The sequence below is a fragment of the Octopus sinensis genome, linkage group LG1, assembly GCF_006345805.1.
Source record: "Octopus sinensis linkage group LG1, ASM634580v1, whole genome shotgun sequence".
NCBI lineage: Eukaryota > Metazoa > Mollusca > Cephalopoda > Octopoda > Octopodidae > Octopus > Octopus sinensis.
Window position 1 is genome coordinate 204,816,073 of NC_042997.1, and position 26,260 is coordinate 204,842,332.

Here is a 26,260-nt window from a genome sequence, read left to right on the forward strand (position 1 = left end):
AGCATTATAAAATCTAAAATGCTGATAAATGATACAAGCACCACCCTGAGGTTGTAAGTGAGGGAGAAAATGTAACAATTCTTTGAGATTTCCCAGTATGTACAGACCGAACTATCAAATCAAATAAACCAGATATTGTTGTGAAAGACCAAGACAATAAAGTCTGTTTATTGATTGATATGAACATACTCTGTGACCATAATATTTCAGGAAAAAGAATTTGATAAGCTCAGAAAATATAAAGATTTGCTCATTGAAATCGAAAAGATGTGGCATCTCAAGACATTTACAATACCAGTGATTGTAAGAGCACTTGGAATGATCAAAAAAGGAACTGAAAATTATTTAAGAATGATCCCTGGCTTACTATCCGTGCAGGAAATGTTAAAGATTGTCTTAATTGGTACATCACACATACTGAGAAGAGTATTATCATTGTGAATTTTCTTTCCTTTTTCCCTTTTATTTTCTTTGTTTACTTTTTTATTATCTATTTTTTCACTTTTCTCTTTGTCTTGCTTCCCTTTTTTCTCTATCACATGACTTTGTAAATGAACAATCTGGTATGTTTATTTTAATGGTCTGCCATTTTATACAGTGCATTTATCTGCCCTAGGTGCCAGGAATACAGCAAGAAATGGAAGCAGAATTGAAAGTAGATATAGACTCCTATGTAGGTAATAAGGAAAAACGTTTATTAAGGGCTGCTGGAGTCACAGCAAGACAGGGAAGCCAAAAAAACCAAACGCAATTAAAAACCAGAAAAAAGAACAAAAGTTATCTGACTGGCAGGAGAAGGCATTGCATGGTAGATTTCCAAAGATAGTTGCAGCAAATAGTAGTAGTGAGACATGGTTATGTTTGCTTAAAGGATGGCTATATAGAGAGACAGAAAGTTTGTTAGTAGCAGCACAAGATCAAGCATTAGTGACTAATTGTATATAAGCCAAGATAGACCAAAACAAAGTAGATTTCCAATGTAGGTTATGCAAATCAAAAGAAGAAAGTGTTACTCATACAGTAAGTGAATGTAGCAGAAAGAATACAAGAAAAGACATGACAAATTAGGGAGTTATGTAGAAAGCTATCTTTTGGCCATATTGATAAATGGTATGAAAATAAACCTAGTAAAGTACTAGAAAATAAGAAATATAAGATGTGAGATTTTAACATTCAGACTGACAGAGTAATAGAAGCTAGAAGGCTTGATTTAGTAGTAGTAGATAAAGAGACTAGAAAGTGCCAGATAATTGACTTTATAGTCCCAAATGATGAAGAAATCAATATGAGGAGTATAGAAAAATAGCAAAATACCAGAACCTAGGCATTGAATTACAGAGACTATGGCAGGTAAAATGTATCCCAGTAGTTATAGGTGTACTAGGAACTATCCTAAAGATTTGAACAGATAGATAGAGGAAATAGGCATAAAACCCAGTTTAGTACAGCTCCAGAAAACAGTGTTATTAGGAACAGCTAGAATACTTTGGAGGAGTCTTGACAGCTAAAGTTACTTGTGGCCCAATGTTAGGATTTTTCTTTTCCAACAGTAGCCAGAAGAATCAGGAAAGTATTAGATATTTGAAAAGAACAGATAGCATGGTACCATTGGCTGCAGGCATCAAGCTCATTATGTATGCAAGACTTGAGGAGTTCCAACAAAACCTGAGATAAAAAAAAAATAAATAATAATAATAATAATAATATAATAATAATAATAATAATAATAATAATAATGATAATAATAATAATAATAATAATAATAATAATAATAATAATAATGATAATAATAATATAATAATAATAATAATAATAATAATAATAATAATAATAATAATAATAATAATAATGATGATAATAATAATAATAATAATAATGATAATGATAATAATAATAATAATAAACCATTCTATTAAAGGCACAAGGCCTGAAATTTGGCGGAGAGGGGACTAGTTGATTACATCAACCTCAGCGTTTCACTGGTACTTAATTTATCGACCCCAAAGAATACTCTGCAGAGCTTCTACTGAAGGTTTGCCTCTTAGGGACAGGAAAGATTATCAAAAGGGTTTTAAGCACTTGAAAGACTATTGAAAGCTTGTGGATACCTAAGGTTACAAGTAATAACTTGCTACCCACATAAATTCTACCAGGAGTAAGATTGAACCTGGGTCAAATCAATCAATCAATAATAATAATAATAATAATTATAAGGAATAAGATTGAACTTGAGCCAAACCAAAATAATAATAACAATAATAATGAAAAACCTTGGTAATTCTCAAATCATATCTAAACTGCCATTTAATTTATATTTTTTACCATTTAATCAAGGAGGGAAGAACAATGCCTGAGACCCTTTATTTTTTTTTGATCAAAATTAGTGACAATTGAAGGTAGTTATCCTCAACCTAGTAAACTGGCCTAAATTATTTGAAACAGAACAAACTGCCAAAAGTACCCGAGGGGCAGATGAAGTATAATTGGTTGATAGATTAAACCCACCACACAAGAACTTAGAAAATAGTGTTGGAACAAATACCACAGGTATCCCATTTGATGCCTTGACAATTTCTGCCAACCTGTTGTTTTGGAGTGGTTGTTTATGTTATTGATACCAAGGAGGATGAAAGATAAAGTTGGCTTCACAACGGACTGAGACAAGTGATAAGATGCTAGAGATTCTGTGCTAGAGAAGAGCAGTGTAACGCATGCTTCTTCTTTCTTTATGTCTTTAACCCTCCAACGTGGAGTATGGGCCACTTATAGTTGAATTCCATGTCGCATAATTTTTCGCTTCTGTACTTATACTCTTCCATGAATGTCCCCCTTTCTCTAGTTCCTTTTGTGTTGATCTCCGCCACGAGTTCTTAGGCCTACCTCTCCTTCTATATCCATCCGGTTTCCACTGTAAAGCACTTTTCGCTACATTTGCTGTGTCTTTTCTAATTGTGCTTCAACAATTGTGCTCCCACCAATCCACTTCCACTTTTTCTTAAATATTTGCTCCCTGATCAAAACTTGATTTTTTTCTTTGCCATAGCTCCATATTGCTTTATGTGTTGGGGCCATCTAATTTTAAGTATATTACGCAAGCATCTGTTGATGAATGATTGTATTTGCTTATTTGACTCATTTGACTTAACTGTTGTTCGCCATGTCTCTTAACTTACAAGGATGGAAAAAAAAAAAAATTAAAATGATGACAACAACACAGATGATGACAATATAAATGTTTCACCAGGTATCATTTCGGGGAAACATAAACTTCACTGTATTTATCAAAGTGGTCAAGGAGATAGCACAGCTCAGTATGCAGAAAAGGTGTTTGGGAGAGACTGCATACATTGTATCCAGTACAAGCTATGGACACATAAGAGGTGCAGCAGTATCACTGATAGACTAACAAAGAAAGTAGCCTTTATGAGTGGAAGATGTGCAGCTACATTAAACACAAGGAATGTACAAAAAATAGGCTCCCTCAAATGTCAGTGGGAACCCTTAGAAGTAGTCGACAGTTTCGGTTAATTAGGTGACCTAGTTAGCAGTGGTGGAGGTTGTTCTAGCTGCTAGAATAAGAATAGGCTGGGTAAAGTTAATAGAGCTATTTCCTCCGTTAGTAATGAAGTACCTCTCCCTTAGAGTGAAAGGCAGATTGTATGATTCCTGTGTATGAACAGCTATGCTACATGGCAGTGGAACATGGGTTGTGACTGCTGAGAACATGTGAAGGTTTGAAAGAAATGAAGCCACTATGCTTCACTGGATGGGTTATGTCAGTGTGGATATACAACAGAGTCTAAGTGATTTGAGAGAAAAACTGGGTATACAAGGCATCAGATGTAGTGTACTAGAGAGAAGACTGCATTGATATGGTCATGTATTGTGTATGAATGAAAACAGTTGCATCAAAAGGTGCCAATCTCTAATTGTGGAGGAAGCATGTGGAAGGGGTAGACCCAGGAAGACATGGGACAAAGTGGTGAGAAAGGATCTTCAGATGTTGGACCTCACAGAGGGGATAATAAGGGACCAAGACTCCTGGCAGTTTGCTGTGCTTGAGAAGACGCATCAAACTAAATATGTGGTCATCCTTGCATAGATGCCTGCCCCCTGCATCCCCCTTCAGCTGATCATTTCTAATCTTGCAGGCTCATGGGTACCATGTGAAAAGCACCCATGCAGATGCTATTTAAAAGTACCCAGTACACTCTGTAAAGTGGTTTGCATCAGGAAGGGCATTCAGCCATAAAAACTATGCCAAAACAGACACGGAGCCTGGACAGCTCCTGTCAAACTGTCCAACCCATACTAGCATGGAAAACACATCAAATGACGATGATGTTTGTGTTGGCAATGGAGGTCATCCTGAAGGCAGCATTGGGATGGTCAGCTCCAACAGAACTTTGAGAGGGATTTCAGATGCTACCTCTAAAAGCCTTCATGGATAACAGTACAATCCTTTCTACATGCAGGATGATAAAAGAGTTGGATGAAGTAGTTACATCTCCTAGAATGTGGTTCAAGCCAACGAAATACCAGATCCTCTCTCAAGGGAAATAGTCATGTTCCCTGTAGCCAACCAAAATATTCTTACTACCAATAAGAGAATCTCTAAGGAGATATAGAACTTTGTATGCACAGTTAAGCACAAAAATTCAGCATCCTTTAAAAAAGGATAGAATTTATTTACTGAGTGACATCTACACGAAATATAATAGTTAAGTTAGTGTCAACATATTCAATGTAGTAAGTAACAAGATACCTAATTAGAAGCACTTGTATGTAAGAAGAAGATAGAATAAGATGAATGACCAGGTAACGTTGTGGGACTTATTGTGAAGCACAACAATATGGCTGTAGTATTAAGGTGTCAACTTCAAGCCAAGGGATGATAAAGATGATGTTAAGGATTATAAGATAAAATGTGATTGCATAAATAGGTAAACCTCTTTGAATAAACAGTTTGATGAGATCAGATGTTTTTTTCCATTTAATCTCATTTGATTAAGATCTCAAATACTAATTTGTGTGGGACATGTTTAATGATACACACGATTCTCAATCAATAATGTCTAACTAAAGGAGGCTGGAAAATTAAAAAGATAATGAATATGTTTAATTGATAGCACAATAATCTAAAAAAATTGATATTCTTAGCCATGAGAAGAAATGTCATCGCAAATAGCACCTTTAATAACAACAAAGGAAAAAGCATGTTTGAACAGAGAATAAATGAACATATTTAAAATCGAGACCCAAAAGATATTCTATGGTTTCATTTATAGCTTAAAGAATTACTTCTTGATGAGGTTAACGACTAACTATAGTAGTTCATGGCTTACTTTTTGATGATGGTAACCTTTTGCGGCAAGCACACCAGGCGAGCTCACCAGGCGAAATGCGTAGCTGTATTTTGTCTGCCATTACGTTCTGAGTTCAAATTCTGCCAAGGTCAACTTTGCCTTTCATCCTTTCGGGGTCGATAAATTAAGGACCAGTTACACACTGGTGTCGATATAATCTACTTAATCCGTCTGTCTGTCCTTGTTTGTCCTCTCTGAGTTTAGCCCCTTTCTTCAGGTTTACATTTGTTTGGGGGTTAGGGTATTGCACTCACGACTACTAGAACATGGTTGGTATGCTGTGTTCTTGAGCAAAACACTTCAATTCATGTTGTTCCAGTTCACTCTGCTGTAAATGGGGTAACCCTGCTATGGAATAGATCAGGGGGAATGATGACCTGCTCCCCAGGCCAGTGGGGGTGGCATCATTCGAAAGCTAAAACAATGTGAAGTACACTGTGACTAGCAATGTATGATGACATGTGATAGTCTGGTTGATACTGTAGTACCGTGATATTGGTATTATGAAAGTTGCTAGAATAATGATGAAGTATTTGGATAAAAAAACATACTACACTACGTGGTTTAACATCACCACTGCCATCAACCCCACCACCATCACTGTCATAAAGACCCCCTTCGGTCAGCCTCCTGGCTTGCCAGTCCTCAGTCAAACCATCCAACCCATGTCAGCTTGGAAAGCAGACGTTAAACAATGATGATTACGATGACGACGATGATGATGATGATGATGATATATATATATATATATATATATATATATATATATATGCACACACACACACATATACACACACCACACACACACACATATATATAATAATTACCAAATATATACGTTTAATTTATTATTTTGCACATTACTTAATCATCGTTATATGTTTTATCTTATATTTAATCTTTCTATAATATGCAATTTTCTGGATGGTATAATTTAATTTTTCATTATTGAATTGATAAAAGGTGGGTTTTTTTCTAATTTATATATATATATATATATATATATATATATACATTAGCACACAAACATATATGTATATATACATACACAGAGGAAGGGGAGAGAGAGAGAGATGGGGGACACTGCTTGATTGATTTGTAGACAGATAGATGCAGATTGATAGACTATGACTGAAGAAGCTGAACAACTCTATTGTATAAGAATACCTTATATACTTCCACTGTCGGACAGTTCCCTCTGTGTGGCCAGACACCCACCATCACCAGACCTCCTCCTTCTCAACCAGCTACTCTAGCTCCTCCTCCTCTTTCCATTTTTGTTCACATATATTTCTCTTTTCCTAATTGTTCCCTGCACTTTGACTCCCAACTCACAGCAAAATGAAACTACAAATTAAACTAGACTTTACATGTGGCACTGTTCAACAACAAAGCCAATAATAGGCTTTGCCTTGTTTTCTGTCTTTTCTGTGTGTGTGTATGTGCGTGTGTGTGCACGCATGTGTGTGTGTTTACTGCACCCCACTCAGTCCACCCCACTCAGACCACCCCCACTCAGTCCTCCGCTGATTGCTTGTGCTGCTGGAATCTACCCACTTGATCTATGTCGAATGCAATAAATTATTAGCATTGTTGAAATTAGTACATTTCCAGGACAGTCATTACAAATAAATAAATAAGTAAATGAATATATAAAAAAAAACACCCCAAAATAGTCTGTGCAATTTTTAGCTGAGAAAATTACTAATTTTAGATGTCTGAGAACTTTAGGCAAATGATGTATCAGAACTGAGTTTTTTTTCAATTGCTGCTTCAAAGTATTTTCCTTTTTTTTTTAATTGTCCTTAATTAGAGGGTTAGTCAAACGCACTGTTAAAACATATATGTCAATCAGCAGCTAACGCAACTGACTGATCTTGCACTGTCTGGTAGCATAAGAGACAAATGTATCTGTTCATATGATTTAAATCTGCAACAGAGACTTGTTGTTTCGTGGTATCTGAGGAGTTGATATGATTAATTAACTACCTAACCCTCCCAAAGTACGACAATATCTGTGGCAACACATAATTTCACATCATTAAATAAATACGAAAATATTATGATGATGATGATGATGATGATGATGATGATGGCGATGACGATGATGACAATAATGACAACGAGTGAAAAAAATCCCCATCTGACCCACAAATAGTTAAGAAGGAAGGTGAAAAAATAGACATTTACAATCCTCTTAAATATGAAATAGTCCGACTATAGAAAATGAAAGAGTGAAAATAGTACCAACTACTGTTGGGGCTTTGGGAACAGTATCGAAAGATGGTGAGAGGAATAGAGTATCTGGCAGAGCTGTTGCATGGTGCAGCAGGCTGCAGGTAGCAAATCTGCTATGTGTGCAACACTCCAGAGTTCCAATAAAACCTCATTTTAAAAATAAAAAATAAAATAATAATAATGATAATCATAATGAAAATAATAATTTAAGGTGGAGTACTTGTGTAGACTGAGACTGATCCTTAAGTCGAAATTAACCGAACAGAATAAGATTGAAGCTATCAACACCTGTGCGGTTTCACTCCTTAGATATGGAGTAGGGGTGCTCTTAAAAGTGCTCTTAAACACTATTACCAAATATCAGGAAACTGCAAGGCATCAGAGCTATAAAAAATTGTTCTCATGGGTACTGCCCACATCCTAAGAAAAAAACTGCTAACTTGAAAACACTTGATTCTCTTAAAACCCTAAAACTGAAGTGTTGCAAATTTAACAGAATCTTAGTTCTCAGATTCTGGCCTTCTTCATATGTTCTATGTCATTGCTAATCATAAATAACACCTGAAGTAAAACGTCTGACAAGTGCCAGTTACACTTCTGTGAGCTGGCAGAAATGTTAGCATGCGGGGCGAAATACTTAGCGGTATTTCATCTGCCGTTATGTTCTGAGTTCAAATTCTGCCGAGGTCGACTTTGCCTTTCATCCGTTTGGGGTCGATAAATTAAGTACCAGTGATGCACTGGAGTCGATGTAATCAACTTAATCCATTTGTCTGTACTTGTTTGTCCCCTCTATGTTTAGCCCCTTGTGGGCAATAAAGAAATAGGTATTTTGTCTGCCGTTACATTCTGAGTTCAAATTCCACCAAGGTCGACTTTGCCTTTCATCCTTTCGGGGTCGATTAAATAAGTACCAGTTACGCACTGGGGTCGATATAATTGACTTAATCCATTTGTCTGTCCTTGTTTGTCCCCTCTGTGTGTAGCCCCTTGAGGGTAGTAAAGAAATAAGTGCCAGTTACACAACACTGGCATCAGCTGTGACTGTGATTTTACTTGGCTTGATGGGTCTTCTTCTCAAGCATGACATATCACTAAAGGTCATCAACTGAGGCCCAACATTTGAAGATCATACTCCATCATCCCATCCCGTGTCTTCCTAGATCTGCCTCTTCCACAGTTTCCCTCCACAGTTAGAGATCAGCTTTTTTCACACAGCTGTCCTCATCCATACACATCACATGACCATACCAGCTCAGCCATCTCTCTTGCACACCACATCTGATGCTTCTTATGCCCAACTTTTCTCTGAAGATGCTTACACTCTGTCATACATGCACACTGATATTGCACATCCAGTAAAGCATACTAGCTTCATTTCTTTCAAGCCTATGCATGTCCTCAGTGGTCACAGCTGATGTTTCACTGCCATGTAGCATGGCTATTCACACACAGACATTGTAAAATCTGTCTTTCACGTTGAGGGAGAAGCCCTTTGTCATCAACAAAAGTAGGAGCTCTCTGAACTTTGCTCAGCTTATTCTTATTCTAGCAGCTATGCTCTCAGAGCATCCACATCTGCTACGGACTTGGTCGGAGAAAGTTGTCATGGCGACCTGCTCAGAGGCCAATGCAAAGTTGCAGAAAGTGTATGAGCCACGCACAAGTGTACGAGTGGGTCAGACGTTTCCAAGATGGTTGAAAATATGTTGATACTGACGAATGTTCTCAAAGACCTGCAATCAGCAGAACTGAGAAAAATATCATGTGCATGCAGTTGTGAGGGGAAATCATCGAATCACCATCCATGGGTTATCAGAAGATGTGCAGATTAGTTACGGTCCAGGTCAGTCCATTATCACTGAAGATTTGGGCATGAGATACGTGTCTGCCAAGTTTGTGCCAAAACTTCTTTCAGCTGACCAAAAAGACATTCGGGTTTCAGTTGCATAAAATCTCCTTGATTGTGTTGAGAATGATGATAACTTTTTGAAAATTTTGCGTAGGCCTCTGAGCAGGTATTGCCAACTTTTTGGCAAAACTGATGCAGATTCTCTGCTCAACTTTCTCTGTCATGGTCAATGTGACGATCACACGCTACACACCTTCCTTCAAAGCACTGCTGTAAACAGTGGAAGCAAGTTAGGATGTTAAAACTTAGTGTGCATGCACGATAGAGTTCAAGGTCAATTTGTGCCAATCGGATTTACTCTGTGCTTTAGCTTTGTTACTATAGCGACTGTCCGGATACTTATTAATCAGACCATGTGTTTATGCGTCTGTGTTTGTCCCCTGCCCACCATTGCTTGACTACCGTTGTTGGTGTGTTTACTCCCCTATAACTTAGCAGTTTGGCAAAAGGCACTGATAGAATTAGTACTAGGCTTACAAAGAATAAGTCCTGGGGTCAGTTCGTCTGACTAAAGGCAGTGCTCCAGCATGGCCACAGTCAAATGACTGAAACAAGGGAAAGAATAAAAGAATGTGTGTACGTATGTGCACATACATACACATGCACACACACACACATACACACACACACACACGCACACACACACACACACACACACACACACGTAAATAAATATTTACCCTTTAATTTATTAACCAAGTGCTCTGTTTGCTGACAGTCACTTAGCTTCATTACAGACCCTTACAATTGTCAAAAGCATTTCTAAGTAAATATATCTTGCGGTCAGATATTCTTCTGGTGATAAGATCTTTCATTGACAGTTTACTTTATTAATGCTTATTACTTCCTGTGAATATTTACTCACAACATGTGTCTGATACAGAATTACACATATGTACATATCAACTTCATTGTTGTTGTCATCGCTGTCACCGTTGCAATCGTTATTGTCGTCATTGTTTTAACATTCTCTTTTGCATGTGTGCCTCTGTCAGATGGAATTTGTTGAGGTAGATTTTCCATGGCTGAACACCATTCCCCACTTCCCCGTGAATCCTTGTCTGTTTCCAAATTGAGGAAATGATTCCTTTTGGCCAGACATGTTTTCACAGAAGACTGGGAGCGAATAACATCACTTATATGATGGTGAATGCTCTTATGACTATCAGGCGATGTCAACACAAGGAAACACAAACGCATACATGCACTCACACACACACTAGCACATACACATGCAGACACATACACACACACATACTCACACACACACACACACACACACACACAAGTACATACATGCGCATACACACACACAAGAACATACATGCTCACACACACACACACACAAGAACATACATGCTCACACACATACACACATATACACACACACACATACACACACACAAGCACATACATGCATACACACACACACACGCACACACATACACACACACAAGCACATACATGAGCACACACACACACACACACAAGCACATACATGCGCACACTCATACACAAATGCATGTATTATATATATGTATATATATAAAGACATGCTTTCTTAAGATTGCATCCACCAAATCCACTAACGAGGCATTGGACACTTGGCCAAAGTGTCGCACAGAGGACTGAATTTGAAACCATGTAGATCAGAAGTGAATTTCTTATCTACACAGCCATGCTTGTACCTGTAGCCATCATCATCATCATCATCATCATCATCAATTTCACTTGGCTTGATGGGCCTTCTTCTCAAGCACAGCAAACTGCTAAAGGTCTCAGTCCTTTGTTGCTGCTGCCATGAGGCCCAACACATGAAAGGTGCTTTTTATGTGTCATCAGCATGGGTGCCAGTTATGCAACATGGGCCTCTGTAAGACCCAACACTTGACATGAGGTTTTTACATGCCACTGACACAGATACCAGTTACCTCCATGAGGCCCAACACTCAAAAGCTGTTTTTAAATGTCACCAGTACAGGTGCCAGTTATGTGAGGTCGGCATTGATCATGGCTACAGTTTCAGTTGGCTTGACGAGTTCCTCAAGCACAGTATATCACTAAATGACTCAGTCACTGGTCATTGCTTCTGTGAAGTGCAACGGTCGAAGGCCATGCTTCACCACCTTGTCCCATGTCTTCCTGGGTCTGCCTCTTCCACAGGTTCCTGCCACAGTTAGAGATCAGCACTTCTTTACACAGCTGTCCTATCCATATGCCTCACATAACCATACCAATGCAGTCATCTCTCTTGCACACCACATCTGATGCCTCTTATGCCCAACTTTTCTCTGAAGATACTTACACTGACATTGTGCATCCAGCAAATATATATGCATATATAATCATCATCATCATCATTTAATATTTGCTTTCCATGCTGGTATGAGTTGAACAATACATACACACACACACACACATACACACATATGTATATATGATGATGACGATGATTTATATATACACACACTGTGCTTGAAGAGACCTATTGAGTTAAGTACATCAGCATCACAAAATCAAATGGAAATTGTAGTTGTGATACCTGTGCCGGTGGCACGTAAAATGCACTACCCAAACATGGCCGATGCCAGCGCCGTCTTGACTGGCTTCCGTGCCGGTGGCACGTAAATAGCACCAACTGATCGTGGCTGTTGTCAGCCTCACCTGGCACCTGTGCCGGTTGCACGTAAAAAGCACCCACTACACTCACGGAGTGGTTGGTGTTAGGAAGGGCTTCCAGCTGTAGAAACACTGCCAGATCAGACTGGAGCCTGGTGCAGCCTCCTGGCTTCCCAGACCCTGGTCGAACCGTCCAACCCATGCTAGCATGGACGTTAAACGTTGATGATGATGATATGTAAAAAGCACTGGTATAGGTGTTGGTGCTACATAAAATCCATACAGTACACTCTGTAAAGTGCTTGGTGTTAGGAAGGGTATCCAGCTGTAGAAATCAAGCCAAAGCAGACTATCGTGTGTGGCCCCCTAGCCTTGCTAGTTCCTGTCAAGCCATCTGACCCATACCAGCATGGAGAATGGATATATATAGATGCAGGAGTGGCTGTGTGGTAAGGAGCTTGCTTCCCAACCACATGGTTCCAGGTTCAGTCCCACTGTGTGGCACCTTGGGCAAGTGTCTTCTACTATAGCCTCGGGCCAACCAAAGCCTTGTGAGTGGATTTAGCAGACGGAAACTGAAAGAAGCCCATTGTATATATGTATATATATATATATATATATATATATGTGTGTATATATATATATATATATATATATATTAGTACATCTGAGTTTTCTCCTCACCATCATTTGCCAACCAATGTTAGTGTGTTTACATTCCTGTAACTTAGCAGTTTGGCAAAAGCGACTCATAGAATAAGCAATAGGCTTACAAAGAATAAATCTTGGGGTTGGTTTGTTCAACTAGAGGCGGTGCTCCAGCATGACCACAGTCAAATGATGAACAAGTAAAAGAATAAATGAATATGTATATATGTATGTGTGTGTGTGTGTATTTGTGTGCATGTATGTGTGTATGTATATATATATATATATGCATATACACACATATATGTATGTATATAAGGCCATCTCTTTCCACACCATCAAAAGCTTTCATAAAATTGAACATGGCAAAATGGGGATTTGATGTCGATAGGGATTTTTCTAAATTTGTTGCTTGGTCTCCAAGACACAAGAAATACACATCCGCATTCAAGAAGAATTTGCTTAAATACATTTTTTTTGTTTTGTAGTTGTTTAGCAGAATTTTTCATATCATAGAAAAGAAATTCTGTAAATGCTAATTATCTGTTCATCTTTGAAGTGTTATAGAAGATTATTGCATTGCCAAAATTTGTTTCCACCACATTTATAGACTTTATCAGGAATGCTATGAAATTCAGGAGCTTTCTCTGGTTTTGTTTTTTGGATGGCAGCTTCTAGTTCTTCCATATTCAGCAGTAATTCCAAATTGGTGTCTTTTGGAGACTGATGAACATATTCTAGAGTCACACTTAGAATTGATAAAAAAGTGAAAAATGGGACAAAACCACTTCTGTAATCTTCTGCTACCACAGTGTTTGCTATAATCTTTTGAAACCACAAACAATAAACAACTCACCAAATTCTAACACACTGTGATTATGTGTGTGTGTGTGAAAATATTTAATCCATAAACATTGATCTGACCAAACATTTGGCTAATCAGGATAAGTCATAAGTGGAACAGAATATATTTTGTTGGACTAATGATTATGAACTGAATATATTATTGTTGAGTACTTCATAATAATATATAATAATATATTCAGTTCATAATCATTAGTCCAACAAAATATATTCTGTTCCACTTATGACTTATCCTGATTAGCCAAATGTTTGGTCAGATCAGTGTTTATGGATTAAATATTTTCACACACACACACACATAATCACAGTGTGTCAGAATTTGGTGAGTTGTTTATTGTTTGTGGTTTCAAAAGATTATAGCAAACACTGTGGTAACAGAAGATTACAGAAGTGGTTTTGTCCCATTTTTCACTTTATCATCATCATCATCATCATCATCGTTTAACGTCCGTTCTCCATGCTAGCATGGGTTGGACGGTTCGACCGGGGATCTGGGAAGCCAGAAGGCTGCACCAGGCTCCAGTCTTATCTGGCAATGTTTCTACAGCTGGATGCCCTTCCTAACGCCAACCACTCCGTGAGTGTAGTGGGTGCTTTTTACGTGCCACCTGCACATATATATATAAGCATTATATATATATATAAGCATTATTACTGTTAAAAACAGTAATAATGAGGTGACTAGTCATCACCATCACTTAACATTCGTTTTCCATGCTGGCATGAATTAGATGACTTGACAGGAGGTGGTAAGGCCAGGGACTACACTAGGCTCCATTGTCTGTTTTGGCATGGTTTCTATAGCTGGATGTCCTTCCTAACGGCAACTACTTTACTGAGTGTCCTCGGTGCTTTTAGTATGGCACCAGCACTGGTGTTTTTATGTGGCACCAGCATCGACAAGGTCACTGAGTAACTTGCAAGATGAAAGCTCCCTCAGCTTGGAGGAGAGAGTAGTAGTGTGTGGGGGTAGCTTTATGCCAGTTGATGAGGTACAGAGAGAGAGAGAGAGAGAGAGAGAGAGGAGGGAGTATGGTGTCCTGCTGTAAAGTAGATACAAGTATATTCCAGTTGAAAAAGAAAGGAAGGAAGGTGGGTTACAGAGCAAGATAAAGAAAGGGGTTGAGTCAGTGAGTATATGTATAGATTCCCCTCCAATGGTCACTCCTTGTTGTGGAGGAGGGGCTTGTGTGGACCGATGACTCAGAGTAATGCTGTTGGGAGTTCTAAACTCCTTGTAGGGTCACTCTTGGCAGCAAGGTTGAGGGTGAGGACCCAGACTAAGTGTGAACAACCCGCCAAAGACCCCCAACAGTGGAACAAGTGGATGAGGATTACAACAGATCTCCATGCTCGAACCAGTGGATGAAGAGGGTTATGCATGATGGACGTGCTACAGAAGGTACCACTCAAAACTATAACTGGGTCAACGACAGTCCATTACAGTATCAAAACAGGTTCCTGCATGTCTCATTCTATATGTGTCACAGAGGGAGGTCATGAAATCAAGTGTGGGGGTCATTTCCCAGCAAGCTGAGGTCTACATTTAAACAAATCCCTTGGCACTTTCTTCTACATTGATCATGACAATATATTTAATATTTGTGATTAAAATATGATATGGATTGTGTAAACGGTGAACTGAGGTGGTGCTGCGATTCTATCAGCTCTTCAAATACAACAATTATTTTGACCAGAATCTGACATTTAAGAAGGAATATTAAATCACTATTCAGTTGGCATTACATTACATATCCTAATTTAGTGAATGGATGAAATAATAATTACAGAAAGCAGGAAACCCAATGGAAAGCTAAAACCTTTTAATATAACAAAGAAGTACATGATATAAAAAATACAATGGAGCTCTTTCTGAATCTACTCATAGATTACTGATTACAATTTCCAGGTATTACCACTTCTTCTTCTGCTGCTTAATTCCTTCCTCCTCATTTTTGTTTTCTTTATCTTTGTTTCCTTGGTGAGGCAGTTATGGGTTTTTTCTTGATAATTTGACTTTTTATACTTTTAATCTTCTTTTTTTTTTATATATAGATTTCCAGGCATCACAACTTGGCCACTCTTTCTTCTTTTACCATTGTCTTCTCTTCAATATCCTGTTTAAGGAATTCATCTTTGTAATCTTATACGTTTTTATTAGTGTTGATGCTGCCAATGCATGGAATAACGGAAATCGGAAGAAAACAAAAGAATCAAAGAATTATTGTCTGAATGTTTCCAAAGATTTTTATTAAACATTTGCAAAAGTTCTGGAAATATTTTAGTGTCTGTTGGTATTTATGGATGTTTGTAGAATCATACATTCTTTTATTTTCATTGCATTATAGTTGTAAACAAGAGCCATCATCATCTAATTTTGATTTCCCAATCATGTGAGAAAACATGCCTGGTCATGAGGAAATATTACCTTAATTGGAAAATGGGGAGAGTTCGTGACAGGAAGGGCATCCAACTGTAGAAATCCGCCTCGGTGAATACCATCTGATCCATATGAGCTTGGAAGAGTGGATGTTAAAACTAGTTTGACATGACCTTTTCACCTCTCCTTAACCTTCCTTTCTGCAGTGCCATCTTTATGCAACCTAACTTGCTTACACCAAAATGCAACCAGCTCTTATAACCAAACTTGCTTGCATCAAATCTGCTCTGACTCAATGAAGAGAGATCCTGCTGACATTATCCAATGGGATTTCTTTATTCTTTTAACCTACACTAGTGTCGCATAACCAGTCCCAGCCCACTCAGAAGTACCTTGGATCATAGGGTGACATGCTGTGCTTGAGGAGACAAGTACATCAAAATCAAAATCAAATGGAAATTGTAGTTGTGATTCCCGTGCCAGTGGTACACAAAAGGCACCATCTGAACGTGGCTGATGCCAGGGCCACCTTGCTGACTTCTGTGTCGGTGGCACATAATAAGCACCAACTGATTGTGGTCGTTGCCAGCCTCCTCTGGCCCCTTTGCCAGTGGCACGTAAAAAGCACCCACTACACTCTCAGAGTGGTTGGCGTTAGGAAGGGCATCCAGCTGTAGAAACACTGCCAGACCAGACTGGATATATTACTAAGATATCTAAATCAAATGTTGAAAGTTATCTGCATCAATTTGTTTATGCCAGCAGGTTTGATGATTGGGTCCCACATCAATTGAATGAAGAGAACATGACCCAATGAATGTCCATCTGCAATTTGTTGCAGAAGCATAAAAAACAATCCCCTTTTTTAAAAAAAAGAATGGTGACAGGAGATGAAAAATGGGTCATCTATGTGGGATGACATCAGCAGCGTAGCTGAGCGAGTTGGACGTGTGAGCTCGTTGTTAAGGTAGGGGAAAAGCAGCTGCAATCTCTAGTGTTTGGGTCGGGCTGCGCGGAAGAGTGCATCACCACTGGAGAGGTCCCCGTCGACGAAGAGAAAGTAGGTGTCCTTATTTCAAATTTCCCGCATACACCACAATCTATACTAATGTGCAGTGCAAACAAACATGGAGGAAGTGCTGTAAACCATCACAAACAACCTCCAAAGCAGAACTTCACCCGAAGATAGAAGAATGCTGTCTTTTACGAGCTTCTTCCAATGGACAGGACTCTCAATTCAGATGTGTACTGTGACCAGCTAGAGAAATTAAAAGCAGTGATCCACCAGAAGTGTCCAGCATTTGTTAATCATTTGGGCGATGTCTTTCATCCCAACAATGCCAGATCATACACTTCTTTGTAGATATGGCAGAAGTTACAGGGGCTTGGCTGGGAAGTTTTGCTGCACCCTCCATATTCATCTGACCTTGTGCCTTCAGATATTCATCTGATTTGGTCTCTTCAAAATTCATTGAATGGACTGACCTTCAATTCTGAAAAGGATATAAAATTCCACTTGGAAGAGTCAGGGAAAATAGATCTGTCCAGAAGATGGCAGAAACTACTGGATAATTATAGCACTGGTTGAATAAACCACTTTGTGTTTAAAAGTTGTCTTCTTTTCACTGAAAAATACCAAATGGACTTTCTGGGAAAGTCCAATATAACCTGAACATAGCAAGGATTGCATCATTAAGAAATAACTCAGTAAATACCTCTGTCCGCCAACTATTAACTCTACTCACCTCTGCAAAAGGTGAAGTGAGTTTCACAGTGGAGCACATGTCAGACAGTGCTGAAGCTGCACACACACACATATGCATACACACACACACACACAGATATGCATACACACATGCACAAACACACAGTTATGCATACATACATACATGTGCACACGTACACAAACATGCACATACATGTACTTGCATGCATGCACATAACTCACACATACACACACACACACTCATGCATGCACATAACTCACACATACACACACACACACTCATGCACACACACATACACACACAGAGACAGAGATATGTATACACACATGTGCACACACACAGTTATGCATACATACATACATACATGTGCACACACATACACACACACACACTCATGCACACACACATACACACACACACACTCATGCACACACACATGCACACACACACACTCATGCACACACACATGCACACACACAGATAAATATATGCATACACACATATGCACACACACACACAGATAGAGGTATGCATACACACACATGCACACACACAGTTATGCATACATACATACATGTGCACACACACATGCACATAACTCACACACACACACACACACACATCCTGGACAGCATCCCCAGAAAGGCTAATCAATTCACATACAGTCACTCTCAAAGATCTTCAAAAACTCTCACCCACAAACATTGTAAGCACAATGCTTTCATCTCAACCACAGTATATATATATATATAATACTGGACAATACATAATATGTATCCATACAATAAATTCACTCCCCCATTGTCCCTCCACCCCACCTTTCGTAGAATATGACCTTGGTCTTTTAAAATTCAGGGTTGCCTTTGGTTGATGTTTTCCTTGACTTGAACAATGTTATCAAGCTGTCTTCTGCTTCCCTCCATCTCTTTCTCCCTCGTTCCATTATTATTACAATAGTCTTCTGCTGTAACCTTGGGCCAACCACAGCTTTATCAGTGGATTTGGTAGTTGGAAACAGAAGAAGCCCATTGTGCGTATGGTTCTGCATGTATACACACACATGCATTATATATATATATATATAGTGCCTAAATTGTTTGTGATTAAACTATATTTTTGTTATTTTTCATTTGTCTTGCTCGCTTACGTTTCTGGTGTACTAAATTTTCTGGAGAACAATTCTTAGTGGTTTCTTCTAGCATAAGGGTTTCCACATAGTGGTTAAAAAATTCCCTCTTATATTTATGTATGAAATACTGTATATATATATATATATATATATATATTCAACATGTAAATGCTCATGGCTGGTTGCCAGCAGAAAACTTTTTCTGCTCTTAAAAGGATTTTATCCTTTATATATACTGTTCAGTATTTACATGTTGAAAAAAGATATATCTTTCTTCTTGTTCTACAATACATTTCAACGCTTCAAAAACAAACCCATGCTTGTTTACATATGACATCATCATCATTATCATCATCATCATTTAGCGTCCGCTTTCCATGCTGGCATGGGTTGGACGGTTCAACTGGGGTCTGAGAAGCCAGAAGGCTGCATCAGGCCCAGTCTGATCTGGCAGAGTTTCTATGGCTGGATGCCCTTCCTAACGCCAACCACTCCGTGAGGGTAGTGGGTACTTTTTACATGCCACCCGCACATGTGCCAGACGAAGCTGGCATCGGCCACGATCGGTTGGAGCTTTTAACGTGCCACCGGCACGGAAGCCAGCCAAGGCGGCGCTGGCAACGGCCACGTTCGGATGGTGCTTTTTATGTGCCACCGGCACAATAGCCAGTCGGGGCAGCGCTGGCATCGGCCACGTTCGGATGGTGCCTTTTATGTGCCACCGGCACAGTTATCACTACTACTATTTCCATTGATATTTATTTCGATGTTCATGTTCATGTACTTGACTCAACAGGTCTCCTCAAGCACAGCGGGACATTCTGGAATCCAGGGTACTTTGAATGGGCAGGGGCTATGCGGAACAGAGGTATATATATATATATATATATATATATATACAAAGGAAGAAAAAAGATGAAAAAACACAGAAGATTTGTTTTACAAGACTAAAGAATATATTAGAATCCTCATAGCAAAAGTATTATACAATACTATACAAAATAAGACTTTTTCTTCCAACTTAATAATCGGTTTCACTAACGCTTTTCAAAGTTTGAGTGTTGGATACAATTCGTAGTTAGAGATTTTGCTAGGGGGCATAATTGGCAACTAAGGTAATATATATATATATATATATGTATATGCATGTATCACATATATCATCATCATCATTTAATGATATATATGTGCTGAGAAAATGTGCAGAGAACAACTTCCGTCACATTCCAGGGAGAAAAACTAGAAGTAGTTGATAGCTTCCGTTACCTAGGTGGCCAAATCTGTAGTGGGTGGGGGGGTGCTCTAAAAGTGTAGCTGCTAGAATAAGAATAGCCTGGGCAAAGTTCAGAGAGCTCTACCTCTGCTGGTGACAAAGGGCCTCTCGCTCAGAGCGAAAGGTAGACTGTATGATGCATGTGTATGAACAGCATGCTACATGGCAGTGAAACATGGGCCGTGACTGCTGAGGACATGCGTAAGCTCACAAGGAATGAAGCCAGTATGCTCTGCTGGGTGTGTAATGTCAGTGTACATACACGACAGAGTGTAAGTGCCTTGAGAGAAAGGTTGGATCTAAGAAGCATCAGATGTGGTGTGCAAGAGAGACGACTGCACTGGTATGGTCATGTAGCGAGAATGGATGAGGATAGCTGTGTGAAAAAGTGCCACACCCTAGCAGTTGAGGGAACCTGTGGAAGAGGTTGACCCAGGAAGACCTAGAATGAAGTGGTGAAGCACAACCTTCGAACATTGGGCCTCACCGAGGCAATGACCAGTGACCGAGACTTTTGGAAATATGCTGTGCTTGAGAAGACCCGGCAAGCCAAGTGAGACCATAACCTTGTGACCTATGCCAGGGGTGTAACCAGCCCACTTATGCGTACCTTCCCTTCATTGGACACTGCTTGCGAAGACCTGTTGAGACAAGTGAAATCGAAATCAAATTCGATGACTGACATCCGTGCTAGTGGAGCACTAAGAGCACCATCTAAGTGTGATCGTTGCCAGAGCGGCTAACTGGCATCCGTGCCGGGGACACATAAAAAGCACCATTTAAGTGTGATCGTTACCAGCATTGCCTTACTGGCACTTGTACTGGTGTGCAGGTGGAATGTAAAAAAAGAACCTGATTTTTTCGTGGCCGTTGCCAGTACTGCCTGAATGGTCCTCATGCCGGTGGCATGTAAAAGCACCCACTACATTCTCGAAGTGGTTGGTGTTAGGAAGGGCACCCTGCTGGAGAAACTCTGCCAGATCAATATTTGTTTTACATTTTAGTGAATATTTCCCCGTGTTTGTAGATTCCTTCATTGGATGCGTGTGGCAGTAAGTGGGGACAGTGGCTATTTGACTGGCATTGTTGGCCGAAGGAGTTATACCTGGTGATACATATGTATATATTTATATACATGTATGTATTCGCAACTTTTAAGTCACTTCAAAAATCCCTCAATCCAATAACAAGGTTTACAAAATCTATGCTTGGAATGACCAATTTTAAATATTATTGGAACTTACAAGGTACAGGAATCTTATACGTATGCCATTTTTCCTAAATAATGGAACTGCAGATACAATATCCCTGCATATCTCACGTCTGTTTTCATTCCTCCACTTCACTCTCTATTTCATATCTTCTCTAGAATAACTAGAGTTTAAAATATCTTACGATCGTTTTGTGGATGTATTATCCTTAGAAATGGAATCTAAAATTGATAATCATTATTAGGTAAAAATCCACCTGTCAGATATTTTAAACTTTTAAACTTTTTAAATAAGCATATTGTATATATTTATACATCATCACCGTTTAACATCCGCTTTCCATGCTAGCATGGGTTGGACGATTTCACCGAGGACTGGTGAACCAGATGGCTGCACCAGGCTCCAATCTGATCTGGCAGAGTTTCTACAGCTGGATGCCCTTCCTAATGCCAACCACTTTGAGAGTGTAGTGGGTGTTTTTACATGCCACTAGCACAAGGGCCAGTCAGGTGGTACTGGCAACAACCTCACTCAAATGGTGTTTTTTACGTTCCACCTGCACAGGAGCCAGTCCAGTGGCACTGGCAATGACCTCACTCAAATGCTTTTCATGTGCCTCCGGCATTTTTACATGCCACCAGCACGGAAGCCAGTCAACTGCTCTGGCAACGATCATGGTTGGATAGTGCTCTTAGCACTCCACTGGCACGGGTGCCAGTCATTGAATTTGATTTGATTTCAATTTCACTTGCCTTAACAGGTCTTTGCAAGCAGAGTTTAGTGTCCAATGAAGGAAAGATATGCATAAATGGGCTGGTTACACCCTTGGCATAGGCCACGGGTTATGGTCTCACTTGGCTTGCTGGGTCTTCTCACACACTGCATATACTTTACTTGGAAACTCGTAAGGGTTGGAAACAAGACGGGCATGTAGCCATAGAAAAACCTGCCTCTATAAATTCTGTCTAACCCATAGAAGCATGGAACATCATCATTATCATCATCATTTAACATTCGCTTTCCATGCTAGCATGGGTTGGACAATTTGACTGAGGTCTGGCGAACCAGATTCCAATCTGATCTGGCAGAGTTTCTACAGCTAGATGCCCTTCCTAACGCCAACCACTCCGAGAGTGTAGTGGGTGCTTTTACATGCCTCCAGCACGAGGGCCAGTTTTGTGGTACTGGCAACGGCCACGCCCAAATGATGCTTTTTACGTGCCACCAGCACAGGAGCCAGTCCATGAACATTAAAACGGTGATAATGACTACTTATGTTTGCAGACGTTTTAATGGGAGAGAAGCCGAAAAAATCCTATCGAGCTATTAATTGGTATAAAAAATTAGGTCAGACATTAGAACCCTTTAGAGTCACTTAAAAGATTACATTGAAGTAAATTTCCAGTTTTCATCTGCCTTTATAAGTTAATGATAATCTGATTAATTTACAAGGTGAAGGAATGGCTGTGTGGTAAGTAGCTTGCTTACCAACCACATGGTTCCGGGTTCAGTCCCACTGCGTGGCACCTTGGGCAAGTGTCTTCTACTATAGCCTCGGGCCAATTTGGTAGACAGAAACTGAAAGAAGCCTGTTGTATATATGTGTGTGTATATGTTTGTGTGTCTGTGTTCGTCCCCCCAACATCGCTTGACAACCAATACTGGTGTGTTTACATCCCCGTAACTTAGCAGTTTGGCAAAAGAGACCGATAGAATAAGTACTAGGCGTCCCCCCTCCAAAAAGTCCTGGGGTCGATTTACTCGGCTAAAGGCGGTGCTCCAGCATGGCCGCAGTCAAATGACTGAAACAAGTAAAAGAGTAAAAGAGAGAGAGTAAAAATATGTTGAATGAGCAGATCCTGTGTTAAAAGAGCATGAAGCACTGTGGTAAGTAATGTTACAATTATATGGATAACACTGGCAATGTATTTATTTGAGGGGTTGGCCTCAGGTGACGTTGGTTTATGGGGGTCAGGATTTGTTTGTATTAAATTGTGAAGGGATGAAGCAGATTAAAGTCTATTTTCTTTGTTCATTGCAAATAGATTGTCTCTTTGAAGACAGCATGTAAAATACATGCCATATGCTTACATACATACATGCACACATACATACGTACATACACACATATGTACATACACACATATGTACATACATACATACGTACATACATATGTACGTACATACATAAATAAGTACATGTGTACGTATGTATGTACATACATACACACATACATACGTACATACACACATAAATACATACAAACATACATCATCACATACGTACAAACACACATGCATACATACATACATGTATTATGTAGATAAGGTTAAAATCCAAGCTGTGTGTTCTTGAATCACATCTGCTTATTTCATTTTTTCAAATCCATATGTTGATGTTATATTTGTGTGAGGTGTGCATAAGAGTTGAAAATATCAAAACAAGAAACTGCAAACGTTTTTAGTTGGTACATATATACTTTTTGACACCACCTCATATATATATATATATATATATATATATATATGAGTAGACAAACGAAAGAAGGACACTTACATACACACACACACACACAGATCCGCAACCCGGAAGGAGAGGGGCTTTCTCCGTCCGGGTTGCGGATCCGTGGAATAAGCTGCCGGATGAGATAGTGAAGATGCCAACGGCCGCTCGGTTCAAAGTCTCCCTTGACCACAAATGGCCTGAACTCTATGCATGAACACCACCCTGTACATAACTCCATGTCCCCCTACATGGCCTAGCTTTTTGCTTTTTGAGCCAAAAAATTAACTTAACTTAACACACACACACACATATCTTTGGTCCTGGCAGGGCATTTCCAGAGCAGAACTCAGCCCAAGTTTTGGGCTATCAACACTGTTGAATTCCAGACTAATACTGAAAATTCTTCAAGTGTAGAGAATCTTGCATTCATGATGGTAAAGCCATTGTGTCGGTGTGGTGAAGAGTAAACTATAATCCAAATAATAAGAACACAAAGAAATCCTTTAAGATTTCTTTAACAGTAAAGATATGTTAAAGGATTTGTTCAACACCACATCAGTGGATAAAATTTCCTTATTTATGGAGTAAGCTACTATTGGTTTCATGTTAAGAGAAAAATCCCTTAATATTTATCAAGCCTGCCACATGGAACATTGGTTGTTTGTTTCATTTAATCCAAGACAGAGATGAACACCAATATTTCATGTGGCAGGTTTGATAATTGTTAATGGATTTCTATCTTAACATGAAACCAATGGTAGCTTTAACCCATAAATAGAGCATGTGTATGTGTGTGTGTGTGTGTGTGTACATACAGACAAATAAGTGTGTGCACATACATGAGTGCATGTACACATACAAGCAAAGCTATGTATGTAGTTGTATGTTAGACTGAAAAAAAAATTATAGTTTTCATGTGGAATATTAAATGATATATATATATGTATATATATATTCCCTCAAATAATAATTATTATATATATATATATATATTTTTTTTTTTCTGAGAGTTTGGAAATCTTCATAGTTTTATAAAGCGAAAATGAAATGAAACATACCTGAATATCTGTTGATTAAGTTGATACTTTTAGTAAGACACGGTTTCCTTGTCACCCAATCAGATAGGTTGAGACATTGGCTGAGTCTTCCGTGCTGATGCAATTAATTTGCAATTAGGATATTCTTGGCTGGGGGTCACCACAAACTTCTAACAATTACATACATATATATATATATATACATTCATACATATATATGTTTGTTTTATCTTTTACTGTGTGATATTTGATGATGAGGAGGAGGAGGATGATGATGAGGATGATGAAAATTTCCAAGATTTTCAGTTTGTGTGAAATACTTTGAATTTTCCAGATTGTTTTTGCTTTCAATGCATCCTGTTGGGCCACATGCTGACCAAAGTAATCACTTGATTTTGCAGGTCTTCTTTTATGTGTGTGTGTGTGTGTGTGTACACACCTTCAAGTCGACGTAGAAGAGGAATACGTAACTTGAACCGGTGTCTCTCAGCTTTGCAATGGTACTCAAGGATGTAGTAATGCGTTCGTTTGGTCAATAATCTTTTTATGTTGTGTAGAGTGGAGGAGTAGAGATTAGCAAAACAGTCAGAGAGACATGTTCACACCTGTTTTAGAGCAACTAAAATATCCGCTGAGATAAGGACCTAAGGTTAGGGCTCCTCCTTCATATATTTATAACATTATCCCATTATCCTATTGCTTCGGTCATCAGAACAATGTTGACTTTAGTCAGATTGAAGTACACTTAAAAAGCTATCTATTGCCTTTTTGTTCAACTGGAGAGGATTATTTGTCAGTGCCATTTTCGACTTGGGAGATAGTAAATAACCATTATGAGCTGACAAAAGTATCTCAATGTCATGCTTCATGGAAATATTAGCTTCTTTGTTGAAACAGAACAGCTTTATTAGTTACAAGATATTTAGGTCAGCTTTAGAAATGAGATTCTGTAAAAATTCTGATAAATATTTCTGTGATTCTTTAAGTTATTTAAAATAACGAGAAAAAATGTTAAAATTAAACACATTTGATTAACTCTCATAGATATCTTATTAAACTCTTGTGGCATATCTGATTGTCTTATTTGGAATATTTACCTGAATGGTTGTTGTGAAGTATGTGATTGACCCTTGTGGAGTATTTATTTGATCAAATTCGATGACTGGCATCCGTACTAGCGGGGTGCAAAGAGCACCATCTGAGCGTGATTGTTGCCAGAGTGGCTAACTGGCTTCTGTGTAGGTGGCACGTAAAAGGCACCATTTGAGTGGGATCGTTACCAACGTTGCCTTACTGGCACTTGTGCCTGTGCTAGTAGGGTGCCAAGAGCACCATCCGAGCGTGATCATT

General features: G+C 38.9%; 1 protein-coding gene across 4 annotated transcripts in view; it reads right to left on the minus strand.

Annotated features, from left to right (window-relative positions):
• Positions 1-25,714, minus strand: part of LOC115232373 (myosin heavy chain-like) — a 141,274-nt gene extending 115,560 nt beyond the window's left edge. For all 4 annotated transcript variants that reach the window (XM_036508587.1, XM_036508595.1, XM_029802228.2 and 1 more), the window contains exon 1: positions 24,932-25,714. The gene's annotated coding sequence lies outside the window, so the exon portion shown is untranslated. The remainder of the gene's footprint in view (positions 1-24,931) is intronic.
• Between the last annotated feature and the right edge of the window lie 546 nt (positions 25,715-26,260).